Source organism: Terrapene carolina, unplaced genomic scaffold (assembly GCF_002925995.2).
Source record: "Terrapene carolina triunguis isolate 2854851 unplaced genomic scaffold, T_m_triunguis-2.0 Scaffold838, whole genome shotgun sequence".
NCBI lineage: Eukaryota > Metazoa > Chordata > Testudines > Emydidae > Terrapene > Terrapene triunguis.
Window position 1 is genome coordinate 16,824,372 of NW_020665189.1, and position 20,595 is coordinate 16,844,966.

The window sequence follows — 20,595 nt, forward strand, 5'->3', positions numbered from 1 at the left end:
TATTACGTGCTTTTGAGAAAAATTGTAAACTGAGATTTCTAGTTTTTAAAGAATATTTTGCACAGGAATTGGCTCTTTGTTAGGTTCTTCTTACCAAAAGGGATGCATTTTCAAAGATGGAGGGGCGAGTGAGAGAGACAGATCTCTTACTATTTTCAGAATGCTCTGGTCTGAAGAGCCTGTTCCAAAGCCCAGTGAGGCTAATGGGAGTTTTCCATTGACTTCAGCAGGTTTTGGATCAGATCCTGTGGCTAGGATTTTCAAAGGAGTCTGAGAGTTAGTTACTCAACTCTCATTGAAGTTGAATGCCTAACTCTCTTAAGTGTCTTTGAAAATCTTAGCCTAAATGTATAACTAATACCATTTAGGTCCAGCTGATTTTGATCTTCAGTGGGTTTCTCATGTGAATAAGGAGAATTGGATTTGGCTCTTAATGTCTCCAAGTTGTTAACTATTAGCTATGCATCTCACTGCATAGATCTGCAGTTCACATTTGGAAAATGAAGATGTCAAGAAGACCTATGTGATTCGTTATTTTCTAGCCAGCTTATGAATTGGGCAAATTTTCAAAAAATGGTTCAGTCATTCAGATGATGAGCTATTGCTGTAGTTAAATACTTTTAAAAAAAATCTAAAAAGATCAACTGTAACATCTTGCTGAAGGATTGATTAGATAATGTTTGTGCTTTGCATATGGAAAGTTGCATATTAGTGCAAAATGGCAGTAGTAGTAAAGTTAGACCAGTGACATCTTACTTTCAATGGAATGTTCAAAAACAAATAACTAAAAGAATATATTAAAATTAACACAGGGCCAGATTTTCAAAATTGCTCCACACACATCATCTCATATTGTTTTCAAAGTGAATTCCTGGGTGTGGAACATTTTTCATAATCTGGCCACTTATTTAGCTGCCTAAATCTGGCCAATGATCTCTACATACAAAATATATTTTATATGCATTGACAGGTCAGACTGTCAAAAAACGTTTTTCAATAGGGTGTGTGTTCACCTTATTAATATAGTAAATTTCCCATCACACAATTACATATATATATCTGTGTGTGTGTGGTGTATACACATATGTATGTAAAATGACTGAAATGCTCTAGGAGAAATGCTCTAGTACAATTTACCCCAAACAGCAGCTTAGATAAAGAATTAAAACAAATATCCATCTGTTCCAAAGCTTTGATCTCTGTTAGCTACAAGTTTTGCTTATGTGATTAAACAAATGCTTTGTAGATATATAACTAAGATTTGATTTTTTTTATTTAATGTGCTCCATAAATATATAGAAGTGTGTCTATTCTCCCTTCGTAGACTTAGGGAAATTCGATTAATTAGATTGCTTTTTTACTTCAATTTACAACTGCAGAAAAGGCATGAGTGAGTATTTCTTGACACCTAACATTTTTGCAGGTGACTCATGGTGATATCAACCAGGTGTACACATAAATTATGCCGCTTTTTCTTTTTCTTTTTTTTCTTTTTAAAATAAATGAGTAGAAATGGAAGAAGACTTGGTTGGAAAATCCCAATGAGGATCTTTGAAAATAAGTTTCACTGTTCTCAAAGAGTCATTTGGATTTGAGATACTATGTACAATTAAAGAAAAATGGATGTTCTTTCTGGGTATATGTTGAAAGACTGAAATTGACACTGGGACAAAGAACCAGCTGATGCCAAGAACCTTGAAAAAGATAATTGATAACTGAACGCTAAAATGCCTTGATACAGTTTGCCAGCCTACTGTAAACTTTCACTTGTGAATTTATCCAAGCATCTTAAAATACAGTGAAATGTGTTTATACCTTGGCTTGAAGGTGAAGATTGCTATTTTCAAATACCACCACCAAATGAAGTTTGTGAAACTGAAAATGTAGGTTGCTATCATAGGTGCTAACAACACTTCATGACTGATATCATAATGACAGAAAGGTATTAGAATCCATTTTTTAAAGAAATTTTAGACTCTCTGTATAGCAATACCAGAAAAAGAATCAATTTCTTGACCAAGGGCATGTGAGGCTTTAAAAGACAAGAAAGGAGTATTAAAAAAAAAAAAAAAAAAAAACCTTCTAACTATGTAGCCCAACTTTCTGTAAGCTTTTGTGATGGTGGCCATTGATGAAACATGAGGCAGGTCTATTTCAAATGTTTTTTTCATTTTCTCTATTTTTGGCAATAACTGGATTTTCCTGAATGCCATATCTCCACCATATAGCAATATGCTCTGTGCTCCACCCAACCCTGCTGATGAGGTGAAAACTTGACATCTGAAGCCTAGACCTTTCCAAAGCCTTTATAATCCCTTTATATAAACTCACCTTTCTGCACCCAGGCTTCACTTCCACAACTATTCTCCATGCAGAATAGCTGAACTGAATTACCTTCAGCACTCTGTTAATGCCAGTCTTTAATGACAAGTGGGTGTCATTCATCCACACTCAGGAAATGGCACAGTGGTTTCCACAGCACTCCAGACACCCTGCCCTGCTCATGAACTGAGAGATCCATTTTGGGATTCAAACCTTGATATTGTGATTGGCAGTTGAGTGTACCAACCTGTGAGCTCATACGAATTGTACTCTTTCCTACTGATCTTCACGAGCATCATGTGCATTCACATTTACATCTATCTTTGATTATAACCTTCCTAGAATCTGACAGGATGAAACCAATTTGAATGGGAGCTAAGCTAGAGGGTTCCAAATCCGCTGAGTTTTTTTCCTTTAAAAAAAATTATCTTGCAGCAGCATGGTTAGTGCATTAGTAAGCGTCCATTGCTTGCCACTTCAGTTATAAATGAAATAACGGAGTATGAAAATATGATGGAAAGTGAGTGGTGACTGGAACAGGGAAACAGAAAACAAATCTGATGAAAATCTGTCAGTGTACTTGTGTACATGTTATACATGCTAAATACCAGATTATCCAGAAAATGTGAATGGCCTCAACTGTTACTATCATTCTGTTGTGTGTGGTTTTGTTTTTTAGCTTCATTTTTAGTTTTATGTTGACAATTCTTGTTCCCTTTCCCTGTTATCAGCATTATCTCTGGCTTTGCCAGATGAGTTGAGTCAAGATTCTTGGGCCTCACTTCAGCAAAACATTGAAACGTGTTTAAATAGATCCCTATTCAGAAAAATATTTAAGCACATGATGAAATCCCATTAATTCGAATTGAATTTAATAATGCTCTTGAAGTACAAGATTTAGGAGCATTGCTCAATAGGGATGGTTTGCTGAATTGGAACCCTAGCTTTCCTACTGGCTTGCTAGGTGCACATCATTTAAATTCTCTGTGCCTCAGTATGCTCATGTGTAAATGGATATAATACAACCTGCGATCTGTACTCAGCCAAAACTCCCTTAGACTTCAGTGGCAATTTTGACTGAGTAAAGACTGCATAACTAGGGTTTTCATAAGGGTGTTATTCAGTAATTACATAAAAGTATGTAAAACATTTTGAGATCCTTGGAATAAATTGAATGTTTTGTGTTTTATATTTGATATATGTATCTACCAACATGACACAACATGTGCTGTATGACTGCTGAAGCAGTTAGGTGTGGATCAAGCTGCTAAATGGGGGTGTTAATCCCAAGACAATTTTGCACATACTGTGCATGGTCATCACATTTGTTTGTGTCTATGGTTTTGAATGTACATAGCCCATCTACTATATAAACAATAGAGAAAACACTTGAGTAATATGAATCTGTAGATCTCCAGGATATTTTATTTCAAAGTGACCTTTTGTGATAAAATGTTGGTGCAGTCAAGTGTGGTAAATGTGTGGGTGCTTATACTGCTCTAACTTTTGATCATATTAAAAAAGCAATAATGTCAATGAAATGTTATAGTTGAATACATTTCCTTAAATGTTTTGAAGTTCCTCATCCAAAAAATAATTGATTATATTGCACATTGGTACATTCAGGTTTATTGTAATTCATCTATAGTGCCATACTTTTTTTTTAACATTGGAAAAAGACATTTTTTCAGAGACTCACTTAATTCAAAGGCAACTGAAATATATATAATATATATTAAAAGGAGAAAATATCTTTGGATAGGGACCAAGCATGCAAAATCTCAACTTTCTGAAAAATTCTGATTTGGATTATCAAAGAATGAAAATACAGGTTATAACTGAAACTCTTTTTGCAAGATAATGCTACACTGTTCACTGCCAAATGGATGCTATGAGAATCCCATGTTTGCAGAAAATCTTTAATTCTAAAACCTTTGATAACTGAACATGCTATACTTTATATTTTAATAAGTACTGGCCTTTTGGAGACAGAACTTTAAATGTTCATTAGCCTAAGCAATTTTGTAGGTCAAGGGCAAGATTTTCAGCTGATATAAATCAGCATAGCCCTACTAAACTCAATGTACCTCCATTGACTTGCATCAGTTGAAGGTTTAGTCCATGCATGCTACCCTATTGAAATGAAGAAAGCAAGTGCTATAGATGCTTAGGGTCTTTCAGGAACAGTCAATTAATTTAATGTGAATACATATTTAGCATTTCCATTCTTTACTCCCTTCTTTCATTGTTTAGCATATTCCTTGGTATCCTGTATATTGTTGTGCACTTTTGCCCATTATTAAGTTCTTTCTGCATGACTATTAAGATCTGTATTTGCCAGTCTACTACATAAAGTGTAAATGTATTTTGAAAAACGACTTTGCAAAAATGTTACCTTCTTAGTCAACCATTTTGCTCCCTAGTTCTATTTAAAATTATGTCTAAACAAAAATTAGAGGCAAATTCTGTTCTCCTCTACACTGGTGTAATTCCAGAGTAACTACTAAAATCAGTGCAGATATTCGGATTAATATTAGTGTAAATTAGAGTAGAATATACTTAGCACCACTATGTAGAATTGTTAGCACTGCTGTGGGAGAGGGAGCTAGATTATTTTCGCTCAGGAATTAAGCGAATTGATGATAAATCTGGTTGCAGGACCAAATTCTGAAGGCAAAAGCATTGCATCTAAGGGCAGAACATGAAGACATTGTGTTTGCATATGTTTAACTGGGGGCAGATTTTGGCCTACAGAATCTTTATTACTAGAAAAGATGCATAAGCCACAAAGAATTCAGCCTGACTTTCAGATTAAATGGCGAGGTTGAAGGTAGTAAAATTACGTTTTTACTAATAAACTGTGAATCTTTGCTCTGGATGTCATTGAGTGACAATATGGAACCACACTATGCTTCTTTTCAGATGAGATTCATACTTTAAGGGAAGATAAAAGACTAAGGGCTTGTCTACACTTACCGGGAGATCGACAAGTGGCAATCGATGCATCGGCAGTCGATTTAGCGGGTCTAGTGAAGACCTACTAAATTGACCGCAGATCGCTCTCACGTCGACTCCTGTACTCCACCAGATCGAGAAGAGTAGGGGAAGTCGACGGGAGAGCATCTCCTGTCAACATCACGTAGTGTGAACCCCGCGGTAAGTAGGTCTACGCTACATCGATTTGAGTTACACTATTCACATAACTCAAATTGCGTAGCTTAGATTGAATTTCCCCTGTAGTGTAGACAAGGCCTAAGAGTGAAATCCTGGCTTCATAGACATCAATAGCAAAATTTCCATGAACATCCACGGGGCTAAGATTTCAATCTGAATGATCACATGCAGACAATGAACAATACTAGTTAGAATCTTTAAAAGGCAGTCATTTAGAATAAGAACTGTTTCCCATTGTGTTATACATTACACCTCCCCATACTTCCCCACTTCTGTAAAAATACTTTGTAAAAAATGAAATAAACAGAGCGTTGTACACAAATTCCTAGTAACCGGTATGTAACTATATTTAAAACTCAAAGTGTCTTGAGCTATCCAAATATTTGGCTCTTACAATTTTTTTTTAATAAGGTAGATATGCAGTATTTGATTCTGCATCCCTAGATGATAGTGCCTAGCATTTACTCACACAACTAGTCCCAAGTACTCCATGTATAAAGATTACAGATTCAGGACTATAGAACATTTCTCCTAGGGCAAGTATAAGACTTGTAGTAACTTATGGTTATTATGATTTGATTTACTTGTATGGTAGCTCAGAATCCACCCTATTTACTGAGTGTTCTGGGCACAATAAGGAATGATCTGCAACACAACAATATTCTGACACAGAGATGGGGTTTATGAAGACAACCCATTTTTCAAAGAAATTTAATTTGGGAATATGAGCTCATTTGTCTAAAATGCACACATACAGTTTCTCAAGTGCAGACTGAATATAGCTTTATTCACTAGAATTACATACAGCTGTAATTCAAGCACCTTTCTAAGAATGACTATATGATGACCGGTTAAGCCTGTGTGATAAAGCAACAGGCATATGACACATTTTGTTCAATCAGTAGTAAGCAACTAAATGCTTAATCACATTATAGAGAATTATGGTTTCATGATTTTCTCCTGTGTTATGGGTGATGCCAATGGCCATAAGACTTCATGATTGATGTTACATACATGGATTAAAGACAGTGACTTGCTATGGTGTCTGAAATATATCAAACAACCGTGCTTTGCTTTGGATGCCAAAATAGACACATAATGCAGGATGTCATTAAGACAAGATTAATGCAAATTATAATGCATGGGCTAGCAATCCAGTATGTCCATGCAAATATAACACATTAGCACATAAAGTGACAAGATTTGAAACACTGACTACATTATAATGTTATGACTTTGACAGACAATAACATTAGAGTGCTTAGTCTTGGGCTTCTTTCCCAGATGAAGAAGAAGGAAAAAGAGTAGGAGAAGGAAGGTTTTTAAGGAGGTCACTTGTAGGTAATAGTCCAGCAGGATGAGGTATCTAGAAAGCAGAGGAAGCACCTGTCAAAATGTGAATTTTATTGTAATTCATAAAGGTTTAAGCCAGAGGCACTTGAGTTAAATAGTTTTCAATGGATAATTTATTCTGTTAATTTGTCAAATGTTTCTGCTCATGGATCATGCACAAGTAGATCACTATTTCCTCAAATGTATTTTTTCACATTTATTTGATAAATATCTTTGTTTTTTGTTCTCTCTTCATTGATCTTGGGGTGGTTTGCCCATGATACAGTGGCTACACTTCTATTTTTAGCATGCTAGCTTGATGAGAGATAGCACAAATATATCCACTCAGGCTGGGAATCACACCCCCTGTTCTAAGTGTAGATGTAGCCCTACTAGAGGGAATATTCTCTGGGTATCCCTGAGCATGGAAACTGCAATTATCCCTGGTCCATGCATGCAGGGCATACAAGGGAGCTAGAAAGCTCCTTGCATTCTCTTACCTCCTGTGCATCAGCAGAAGGGCCTGGGACAATGTAGCCCCGAGTAAACTTTGCAGTCCCAAAAGTAAGTGGGTTCAGGGGGATTTCTAGATGATACTGGAAGAATTGATGGCTTATAAGTGCCTTTTATGTTTTCCTTGGTTCTTTTAAATCAGACTCAGTGGAGAGATAATTATTATGGTATACTAATGTCTACATTTGAATCTCAGGGAAAATGTGGCATTATTTTGTTATTGGTTGTTTATACCTGGTACTTAACCTGGATATGATTTTATATCTCTTCAATTTATTTGTTGTCTTTATTTTGGGCCTAGCTGATACTGCACAACTCAGTCAGGCAAAAACCTGGAGGGAGAAAAGGAGGTTGAGACTCCTTTGGCCAAACTGTACTCTGTTACACCAGTGGAAGGGCATAATCTTGTTAATTCTTAGTGTATATTTACACTTTGAGCTGGAGGTGTGATTTCCAGCTTGAGCAAAACATCTGCACTAGCTCTGATTGAGCTAGCACCTCAAAAATTTGGCAGCGTGACTAGCAACCCTGAGGGTGTACCTGTCCAAGACCCTAGGCACAAATCTGAGGCTAGCCCCTACTGCTGGTTGCACTGCCATAGCTCCACTATTTTTAGTACACTGGTTTGATCAGAGCTAGCACAGGTAACGTCCCCATAAGCTGGGAACCTACCCACAGCTCAAAGTGTAGACAGACCCTTACTCCTGTAGTTCCAGCATTGCAAAGCCTGAAAGCAGCTGCCACTTCCACTTCTCCATAGGGCCTGCCTGCAAAGACCAGGAAATTCTTTGATTCGGCACATTCCCTTCGTAGCCTCTACTAGCAGGGGACTTATGGCGTCCACAGCATAACTTCAATTGTTCTCCCTGGATAAATCAGCCAGGGCCATGCAACTTCCTCAGGAAAAGGACTTTGTCAGCATGGTTGAATCTGGCCTATTGTCAGCCATTACACCCCATGTGTAACACTTACAGGGTGTCCAATATGACCTAAGCATGAACTTAACATTTACTTCCCTGCTGTATTCTGGAATTTATGCTATTAAGAAAAAAGAAATCAAACATCCAAAGAACAAACACAGTTAAGCAGATTGTTATTCTAAATCAAACTAAATTAGGAATAAAATTTTGCACAAAGTGCCCATACACAGGCTCTGAGTGTCTTGCCAATTATTTAAAATGAGATTTTGGTATTGGCATTTTAATTTGGCTCATCCATTCTTCCAAGCAACAGCTCATACTGTAATAATAATAAAAACACTCCCATGTATCAAAATATACCTCACTTCCTCTACCTCTCTTAAAAGGCCATGCAAATCAAATGCAACATGCCCTAAAAGTTGATAAACCTTGGTTATATCAGACCAGCAGCTGGAGGGCATTCCAAAGACCCAGCATCCCATATGGAGAATGCCCTGCCAGCCACCTGAATTCTGTTATATCTAGGATCAATGCCTCTACTGATTGCAATTTTAGTGGAGTGTCCTGGGAGAAGGGTTGTCTCTTGGACAAGCTGGTCTCATTGTGGCATTACTTTTGATACAGAACTTATCACTGATCCACTACAAGGACTGATGGTATGATGTGGTCCATTATCAGTGATATAACAACCTGGGTCTGAAAACCCTAAAGGGTTAAACCTGGATTTCCATGATATAATTCACTATGAGAAATATACTATTTCATAATCTAAAATGTCATCCCACTTTATGAACTGATCCTCTAAATCATGTTTCCTTTGGGGGCCTGGTGCTACATTGCTCTCAACTTCTATCTTTTTCATTGGGAATTGAAGGGCACTCTATTTCCAAAAAGCACCTGACAAGATAAGTCTGTTAAGCCTTAACACTGCAAGCACTTCTGCATGTACTTAATTTTAAGCATGTCAGTAGTCTCATTGAGACTAAAGTCAGACACATGTGTAAATGTCTGCAGAATTGGGGCCTTAATTTTTAAATCTTTTTCCTGAACATCATTTGACAGGACTTAATTTTGAGATAAATAGAAAAGTGTAAAAAGTCACCAAGAAATCTGCTATTATTGTTTAAAACATTTCTATAAAAATATAGGCAGGGTATTATCCATCTATATCCTAATTCTACTTCAACTGGTTTATTTCATTAATTAGTGCGGGGGGGGTGGGGGGGGGGAACCCTCACAGTTTTCTGCTTGGCAAATAAAGTATCATACACATAAATCATTCCAGGATAGGAATCTATTACTGAAAATAGCCTGATAATGGCAATGTTCTTGTTCTTCTACTTTATAATAATGCTATTAAAATTCTTCTTGGCCTCGGTGGATGTAAGATTCAGTAGGGCTCGACATTACTACATAAGGTGTGCTTTTCATTTGTCTTATACCCCTGTTGCATTCCAATAAGTGTTTCCAAATGATGCATTCATTTGGTGTGAGTAACAAACAAATCTCTTGTAATAAATCCTGTACTGAAGCAGAAAACAGAGTTGAGGCTTATTCATGCCTTAGGGTAGAAATGATTTTTAATGTAAAATATTTTTACCTACAATAATTCTGGTTTTACATATGTTTATGAAGGTCCTAATTTTGAAAAATGGCTTCTCCCTTCTCCCCACAATTTTGAAAGTGGAAATAATTGTGAGATCAAATATTTATGGGTATGGTATGATTAGACCCTACTTAACAACTAACAATTCAATTGCATATACAAGTGCTATAATGTGTGTCTATTTGTTTCTGGGCACAAAATTGCATATGCAACATCTGAAGTGAGACTTTAAAAAATGAATACCTAAGGGTCTAACTGAAGAATCATAATGTAAATAAATAGTTTCAGAATTAATATCATGCTTTATTTCTTTGTTAACTTTCTTTGTTAACATTATGTTAATTAATCAAAAGTTTATACAACACTAGTTTACTGACAATTCATTTTGCTTTCTAGAAGTCTCATAATTATCTGTACCAAAAAACTGATAGTGGAATGTGCCAGAACTTGCTAGAAACTAAATCATGTGACAAGACTAGTTTCTATTATACTAGTAATAAATGCCAAAATATTTAGCCCTTTGTCAATTAAAAAATCCCACAAACCCCCTAGACATTGTGCACTGAAGATAATTACTATTAGACAGTGGGTGTGATATAGCCCCCAATTCTGAACACATACACATGCTTAACTTTGTGCATGTACATTGTCTGAACTGGGACATGGGTGGCCTGACCTAATGGTCAGAGTCCAAGCCAGGGGTCGGAGTCAGAATCAGAGTCCAGGAACCAGGCCAGGGTGAGAGGTAGTGCAGCAGCTAGTCAGGAGGGGTCAGTTGCTCAGACCACTTCCTATGCCTCCTTCTGGCTTAAATAATATGAGCTGGACAATCAGTGGAGCCAGTCCTTGTCCCGAGTCAGAATCCTTATGGGTGGTGCTTCTCAGAGGGACCAGAGTCCTGCTAGCCCCTCACTTCCAGTTGTTCTGGATGAGCTGCCCAGTGGCAGCCCAGTGTGAGGGTGGCTTGGGAACGCATGGGCGCTTAGATAAGTAGTCCTATTGACTAGGGTTACCATACGTCCGGTTTTTCCCGGACATGTCCGGCTTTTTCCCCGTCCGGGGGGAATTTCCAAAAAGCTGAACATGTCCGGGAAAAATACTCCCAGCTTCCGGCATCCCTGGCTTACCTTAGAGCGGGCTCTGGTGGCTGCTGTGCTCCCTGACTCCTGAAATACTCCCAGCTTCAGGCAGCCCCCATGCCTCCCGACCCTGCGCCCCCGGAGCGGAAGTGCCCGGCCGGCAGCGCAGGGTCCGGAGGCATGGGGGCTGCCCGAAGCCGGTAGCGCTCGGGCAGCTCAGCTCTTGCAGAGCTGAGGAGTCAGGGAGCAGCAGCCGCCGCCGGAGCCCGGGAGGGGAAGTGCCCAGCCAGGGGTGCAGGGTCCGGAGGTCTGGGGGCTGCCCAAAGCTGGTAGTGCTGGGGCAGCTGTTTCACGTGGCTGGGAGGGAGGAGGGGGAATGCGGGCACTCAGGGGAGGGGGCGGAGTTGGGGCGGGGCCGGTCGGGGAAGGGGCGGAGTTGGGGCGGGGGCGGGGCCAGGGCCCCGTGGAGTGTCCTCTTTTTTTAATTTTTAAATATGGTAACCCTATATTGACGTCAATGAAATTACTCACATTCATAAATTTAAGCGACTGAAGCAACAGGGCCATATCAGTGGTCAGAAAAAACAAAAACATTTCTTTATGAGTTCCTGGTCTCTACTAATTCTCTCTAATGCCCTCTGCTAGGAACTGTTTTCCAGCATACCTTTCTGGTGCTGGCACTTTATTTTTGGCAGGCCAATCAGCTGCAGGTCTGAAGTGGCTATGTTGTAATTAGCCACTGCTTACATTCCAGTTAGTAATTGTTAACTCTTGTTTTGGGTTCTCCCATATTGCCTCATCTTCCTGAAAAGATGGCACGTTCTTCTAGTGAGACTGAACTTAATAGTACCATCTGATATAGAATTCTCATACTGTTTTTAATTAGAGAAATGCCAAAGTATGTGATTAAATGCAGTGCTGTTGGGTCCAGAGATTTACCACAAGAGGAGGATTTATTTTAGCAGGATGGTTTCAACTTAGATTTAAGAGTCCTATGATCAGTATGAATTCAGTGTTCAACAAAGGGCTCAACTGGAAATGATAGAAAAATATTGTTCCATACTTACAAAAGTTTGCACAGTGAATCAATTATATGTATTTACAGAGTCATTCACAAATGTCTTCTAGAGTCCTTTCAAAAATGAATTGTTTTCAGAATCAAGGCAGTTGAATCTCTGATGCTTAGAGGGAACTTGATGGGGAGGACGTGTTCATCAGAGATTTCCCAATAATTACATCTTTAAAGTGCAATCTTAATTTCAGAGTGTCCACACTAGTAAAATGTTTTGAATAGCACCTCTCAAAGAGAAGTGATTTAAAGAAACATTGCAATAAGGGGGAAAGGCTGACAATATGTCAACAACCAGACCAGTCAGGACCAACTTCTGGCCAGCTCCCTGACTAACTGCACTACTAGGCAACCAGGAAGCCCACTGCCTTAGAACTAAGAGTGGCCACAGACTCTGATTTGACTGCTGGTTTAGCAGCCCTGCTTATAAGCAAGGCCTCCACAGCACCTCACCAGCTGCTCAACACATACCATGCCTACAGCTGTGCTTGCCCTTCTTTCAGTCCCTGCTTCTGCTTTGTTCCAGCCCCTATTTCCCTCTGCCTTCAGTCTTCTGGCTTTGATCCCTAGCTCTGCTTCTGGTTTACAACCCTGGTTTACCCCCGGCTCTGGCATTTGGCCTCTGTCCCTCTGGTACTGACCCTTGGCTCATTTCCTGGACTCTGCTCAACCTGGATCCAGCTCTAACCAGAAGGCCAACTTCTTGATTCCACCACTAGGCCTGACTGCCACAGCCTGGTTGGCTACACAGGGGAAAAGGGTCCAGACAAGAATTTGTTAAACTCTTTTACAAGAGAAAGGAATCAAAGGGAGAGAGGCAGTCAAGTGTAACAGGGATGATCCTTATAAGAACTGGGCCTCTTCCATCCATAATATACCAATTGTTACAATTGAAATCCAAACAAGAACTTCTTAAGAGCCTATGGAGCAATGTGAAATCTGAAAATATCCCATCTATCCACAATTTTAAATAACCATGTTAATATTACATACACAGAGCTTTCCTCACAAAGAAGGTAACACTTATTTAGAACTCTCAAAAGGTGACCTATGTAATTTTACTGATTACAACACAGTAAGGATCCAGGAGTTAATACTAAGATCATCTTGCAAAAGAAATAAATCAGTAACAGATTTTGGTGTTGCTTGTTTTTGTTGAAATGGAACTTTTGAAGCTGTGGGTTATGAAAAGAAGCTAAGCTATTGAGGAACAATCTAAATATGGTTTAAGATATGAAATGGGTAGGAAAACAGAAACATACTCTCCTACTGTGCTTTATAAACAAAGAGGCTGAGAAGGAGAAAACTGACAAGAGAAATAACATGGGCTTTCAGCAGAAAATGTGCTGGAGTCTTCCATCATTGTGTGAATGCAGCAGCACGTATAAGGCAGAGAGGTTGGCCTGTCCATGTTGCCTTGGATAGAGATCTGCTAGAAATGGCTGGTCAAAACCTATTGATCTTGATCTAACAGGGTTTCAGCCAGCATGGATCTTCCACTGACTTAACCAGCTCCATTTAAGTTGGATCAGTTCCTTTCAATCCTTCCTTTTATCACTGCACCATCACCAATTTAAGTAGCAGGTCTCCACCTGTTCTGTCATTGGTTCACCTAGTGCTGCCTCTAAAGCAGGGGTCGGCAACGTTTGGCACGCGGCTCGCCAGGGTAAGCACCCTGGCGGGCCGGGCCAGTTTTATTTACCTGCTGACGCAGCAGGTTCGGCCGATCGTGGCCCCCACTGGCCGCGGTTTGCCGTCCCGGGCCAGTGGGGGCGGCGGGAAGCGGCGCGGGCGAGCGATGTGCTGGCCGCGGCTTCTCGCCGCCCCCATTGGCCCAGGACGGCAAACCGCGGCCAGTGGGGGCCGCGATCGGGCAAACCTGCCGCGTCAGCAGGTAAATAAAACTGGCCTGGCCCGCCAGGGTGCTTACCCTGGCGAGCCGCGTGCCAAACGTTGCCGACCCCTGCTCTAAAGTTTCATCTTATGCATAGGGATGAAGCTATGAAGGGAGAGTTAATGCCTAGCCAGTCGCTGTGAGAGCAGACACTGTATCATTGCTTTTCTCTTGTTCTGCTGGCCCCATCTCCAGGCACTACCTGCAGAACTCTGCATGCTCATGTTTGGTGTGGGACTGCTGCTGTTGGCAATGAAATGAAAGGGGCAAGGTATAGCCTCTGTGACTGCCTTGTCACAACGCTTTTACACATTAATGTATGACAGCTGATTTTTTTACATTTGAAATGTACATCAATGAGCACCAACTTATTTATACTGAGACAAATGTGCCAAGTTAGTTTAAAAGATGTCATTGAAGATTAGAGAAGCAACAGGAATCTTATACACAGTAGAACATGAGTGCAAGTATTAAAACACAAAACATCAGAGGAACCTAACAGAAATACCATCTGAGCATGGCTGGGAATGAGTAGATGTGACTAAGAAGAGCTCATTCCTTTAAAAATATGGCTAACCATGGCCCAAACCAAAACCCATTCATCTGGCTTCTACACAATTGTTAGGTTCTTGGCAAACACTGAACTAAGTTCTTCTGAAGTAATCCAATATAAGAGCATTTCTAGTGTGAAAAATCTACTATAATTCCAAGTCCTTTATCTGAGGTTCTGCAAAAGCTGCAGAGTTGTAAGTAAAAAATTATGTTGGAAAACTTTTGCAGCACTGTTTATCAGGCCTGTCTCTGTGCTTTGCATCCATCATTTTCATAAACTATGAAATTCGCTAGACTCTGCAATAGATGATGCACTTTAAAAGAGAAATAAACCTCTTTATATAAGTGTAATCCATTAATCATAACTAAAAATAACACACATTTACAATTCTTAGTCCTATCAGGGACCATGTGTCTTGAAGACTGGTCTATCAGACTCGTAGGCACAAATAAGTTCCAACCTACCACCCAGTGGTTTGTTAACAGTTGCCAGAATAGAAGCTGAACCCTGACAGATGATGCCGATCCTGGAATTTGATTGGCAGAACACTGGGAGCCCTTATTGGTTAACAACCTCTATATAAATCCAGCCCAGAAACAGGATGTTGTCCTGCAACTGAGTTCTCCCTGCTTAGAACTGCTTCTCCTGCAATACCTTTTCCTGATGGCCTGGCAACTGGACCCTGCCTGCTAAATGACTCCTAGTTTGCCCTCTGGCCTGTCTCAGACTCTGTTCTCCTAGTAACCTGACCTGGCCTGATACCTGACTCTTGGTTTTGTCCTTGGGCTTGCCTCAGACTCTGTCCTGCTGGTAGCTGACTCAGCCTTACTCCTGAACCCTTCTCTGACCACTAGGTTAGACTGTCTATGCCCTGGTTGTGACAAGTCCTTTGGAACCATTTATTTTTGAATTATTAATACACGTGATTAAATTAAATATTAGGCAGCAATACCCACATCAATCAACAGTAACAATAGGCCAGAAATGAATTACAGGAATCACTGAATGCTCTGTAAAGTGGGCAGATTTTTCATGTTGTAATACTTTTTTGCCCCAGCATATGACATATTATAATTAGAATAGAAAGCACTCCAAATACAGTAGTTAATCCAAATACTTCAGGTGCTAAACAACTGAGGTCAAATCCTGGCCCCCATGTAGTCCATTTTACCCTTGGTCTTTTTTTATAATGGTATCTCCTATAGCTATGTTTACCTTCAATCCCAGGTTATTCAGGATCTCCTTGAATCAAGGCTCAAGAAACTCAATGACAGAGGTACATAAATTTCATGGGATCATGGCCACACTATGAGTCTTACCCTGCAAGGTTTCACACCCTTTCAACTCTCCTTGACATCAGTAGGAGTTGTGAGTGTTCAGCATCTCACAGGATGTGCCATTGTATTAGTTTTCACACAGCTTTGGTCAAACTCCCAAAGTCCTGTCACAGGAGTCAATATTAAATTTTTAATGGATTATCTGGGGGCCAATCTCTTCCGTTTTTCCGCAAAGCCTGGGTCAAGAATCTGGATCAGGACAGCACAGGGTGATGAGTGCACATGGTATCATTGAGTCCCCCTCTGAAAAAAATATCAACTGTGCTTTTTAGCAGTGACTTCACAAAAGTTATAACATTTCCTGTCATTCAATAAGAAAGAGAAAAGAGACAAGACTATTTACAAAACACAAAACGTCCCCTTGTTTTTAGCAGCCTTTACAGCTACAAACAAGACAAACCCTGACATATAAACCACTACCTTTAACAATTTTACTTCCAAATTACTTCATCATATGCATCATTACTTGCCGAGGCTTGATTCTTCTGTGATTCTAAATTATTAGGCCACATAAAGTGGTGCAGGAGCCATAAATCAGAATTATATTCCTGCCTCAAAGCAATCTGGAGCAAGCATGCAAACAGAGGCCCCTCACTGCCAATTCTACACATCAACATCAGGAGTCTGTCTGACATTGGCATCCCAACTGATGTGATCAGCCAATAAAGTTTCACTAAAGCATCAGTACAACTAGGAACATGAGACTGATGACAATGCATAGAAACCTCACTTATATTCCAGTTCTTTGCCAATGTACAGATGAGAACATTACCAAAAATATTTCCAAGATCTCTGTTCTTTCACAGTAAAATTTTACTGCGACTTTTGATGCAGGGACCTGTATCTCCTCCTAGTTAAAGGAGAGAACCTGATATATGATTCTAAGTATTGATTGTCAATGATCATGTGATTTGCATGTCAAGATATAAAACTTGGAGTATAGATTAGCACTCTTCCTAAGAGCATTAGTTTTCAGAGACTGGACAAATGGGGCTATTAGTCTAAAAAAAAAAGTGAATGACTTTTCAGAAGGAAAGGAAATATTTCTATTCTGAACCCTTTGCAAAATATGTGGACCCCTTCATTTATCTGATCTCATTTCTAGCTGAGTGCATCCGAAAATACTGAGATAAATACCATAGGACTCAGCCTTTCAGAGTCTATCTCTAGATTCACATCATTAGTACTTCCAGGAAAGACATTAAAGTGTGGCAGTTTGAGGTTCATCTACAACATGCAAACTCCTAAGGGATAACTGAGCAGTTCTTTGAAGTATTTATTTTTTTCAACTAAAGGAAATTCCCAGGGTAAAAAACATTGTTCAACTATAATTGAAACTATAAATATGTTTATAGAAAGGTGTTAATAAAATGCTTGTTATGAATTTGTTTTTTATATGAAATGTCGCACTGAAAATTAAAGAAAGGATTTGCCCAAGGGACCCCATAAAAGTTGGTTGCAGCACCCATATCAGGATGGTCTGTAAGATAATTGTGCCAGGGTTAAGAACCCTCTTTTGTCTGTATAGGGAACCAGCTCCAGTGTCTGGGGAATTTTTCTTGAGGTTCTGAGCCTCTTACAACAGATGTAAAGCCTAAACATCAAAGATGTGATCAGATAAAAGGATCATAAAAGCCATCAGGTACTGACGAAGATGGCAATCAGACTGATCTCTGAGGACCCCCTCACAAGCCCTGGAGTAGATTCTAGGCAGCACTGTGGCCCAATGAGCATCCTGGGGAGGCTGCTGTACCTTAGACAGGCCCCCGGGACTGGCTAAACTACATTCTGGACCTCTGCAGACCCTGGAGCAGTCCAGGTTCATGAGGGCATACAGGTGGTTTACAGTCACCACAGCCCCCCTTCTCCCTGTGTTGCGAGTTCTGTGCTGTACCTCTGAGGCTATGTCTACACTTGCAGCTGGGGTGTGTGATTCCCAGGTTGTGTAGACATACTCATACTAGCTCTGCTCAATCTAGCTTGCTAAAAATAGCAGTGTAGCCGGGGCAGCATGAAGCTTGGGCTAGCTGTCCTAGTACGTACCCAAGGACTCCAGGCAGGTATCCATTATTGAGAGTAGACATTGATTCTGAAGATATCATAAAAATAAAATGTTCTGCCCACAGGCACCCAAACCCACATCTCTACCTTCACCTGCACACTCACACAGTGTATACTTATACATCATGTTGCTTAGAAATGCCCATATTTTCCCATGGGCTTATCGCTGACTATACCTTCTGCAGTATATTTGGTGGATTTTGCTATGAATTTATAAACTGAGCACTAAGACCCTCTTGTTAGTTGGACAATAACCTCATTTGTCTTTACTTAAAGACCAATACATATATAATGTTGTTACATGGCATATAGTATAAGCATACAGTACATATATATTTATATAAATTGTATAGCTGTTGTGCTTCTGACCCATCATGCAGCCAAGATGTTGCTTATCATACTGACTACCTTGCTTGAACAATCAGTTTTAAATTAACATTTAAAAAAATCCTACATATGCTCTTTATGTTGCTAGAATGTAAGCTCATGTCTTTTTCTAACTTAGGATTGAATGTTATTTCATCTAAACTTTTTTTTTTTTTACATCATGTGAGCATGACAGTATTAGGGAAAAAATACCCTTCATGATAGTCAAACCCACACATTCTCTAATTTATACTGTTCGTAGGAGAAATTGCTCAGGTTAGGATTTGTTTTCACGAGAGGCAGCAGAGGTTTTAAAGAAATTCCTAGTTTTGCTTAAAACAATTTTCCATTATCTCTAAACTGCCTCAATTAATCCTTTCCAATATTAGTGTGGTGACATGTTCAAATGTATATCAACTACCCCACTATCTACTTAATTTCGCACTATTTGAAATAACTCCTTGGAATTTTGAAATTGAAATCTGCTTTCACAGAAGCTTCTCTCTCTCACACTCACTGGTTTGTTGCTGGTTAATTTTGGCTTGTAGGCTGTTGATTATATTTAAAATTAGAGCTCTGAAACCTTTTATTCAAAATAAAAATACAGATTTTACCAGTGACCCAAGCCTGCAAACCCTTATGCAGCTGAATATTTGAATTCAAGTGAGTAAATAGCGCCATTGATCTAATCACTCACGTGATTAAAGTCATCAAGTGCATACCAGTTTGCAGGATCAGATCCAGACATCAGAATAAAATCATAGATCAAACATGGGTTTACTAAATTTAAAACAAAATATGATGTTTTAAGTACTTCCCAATCCAGGCACTGGACAGATGGAAGTGTTCAACTTAAAATGCAAATTCTTGATGCTTAAATCTGTGATTATACAATACCATAATTAAAGACTGATGAATGATTTATTATTTCTGTTAAAATATGTATCATTGCTTTTAGTTTAGGTTCTGCTTTCTGTTTCATTTGCTGCGCTGGCAGTAGATTTGAAGCTTGGAGGGTTGCCAAATTTTTTTGATATTTATTACACTTTTAAAAATCCAGTCAGTGTTTTAAAAGGTAGACTTCATTAAGCATATAATTGTGTCCTAATATTCTTCCATATGCTACCAAACTAGGACCTCAGTCTATTCTATTCTAATCTAGTCCATTCTAGATAGCTTCTTATACTTATACTCATTACCATAGTATCTTAACACCTCCCAGTAGTGCATTAAGCAACATGATTAACATTATTTAATTTAAGTTCATTTATTTATTTTATTGTATTACTGTAGCACCTAGGACAGTGGTGAGCAACCTGCAGTCTGCGGGCCACTGGGAGCTGTGAGCGGTGGTGCAAATATAAATAAACGATCTGGCAGCCCGCCAGTGGATTATCCTGATGGGCCGTGTGTGGCCCATGGACCGCAGGTTGCCCACCACTGACCTAGGATCTTCAGTCATGGAGCAGGACCCTGTTGTGCTAGGAGCTGCACAAACACAGAACAAAAAGAGAGCTCCTTCCCCAAAGAGCTTACAATGTAAGTATAAGACAAGAGAGAGTAGATGAATACAGAAGGACTGATGAGAGCATACAAGAGAATAATGAGACTATTGGTCAGCATGATAGGCTGTGGTCCCAAAATGATAACAGCCTCACCATTGTCAAGTTTTTTTTGTAGGCATCACAGCAAAGGAGGAATTTGAAGGAGAACAGTGAAGCGGCTTGGCAGATGTTGGTGGGAGTACCACCCATGCATGAGGGGGAGCATGCGAGAAAGCACAGAGTTCCTTGTTCGAAAATGTAACATGTGGGCAATGGAAGCTAAAATCATGGGTAAGTAGGAGGCAGGTGATTTGTTCTCTCATCCTCCCCCCAAGGAGGAAAATTATGAGTATACTGGAGTGTTTTGATTTTGGGGAAGGGGGATAATCATGTGCTTAATTTTAAGCATGTGAATAGTCCCACTGAAGACAATGGAACTAATCACTTGTTTTAAATTAGGCATATGGCTAAATTCTTCCCAAACTGGGGTCCTACTTTGAGACAATCAGGAAGCTCTCTGCTTACTTGTTTTCATTTTTGCTTTTGTTTCTGTTTCTATTTTGTATTGGCTTGATGTTGTGTATAGTGGGAATGACAAATGACAAATACAAAATGCATAGGGTGCTGTGTAAAGAATTCTGAATAATTCAGATTGCAGTTAATAGCTAACAAAGTATATAATCTATACTGTATAATAGAATGAAAAATGGTTATTTCTCCTGGGATGTAATTTTAGTAGATAAAATTCAATCTTGTCATTAAATCAAACCACAGATTCTACCCTACCCTGATGGTACATAAAAGAAATGATATTCAGAAAACTCC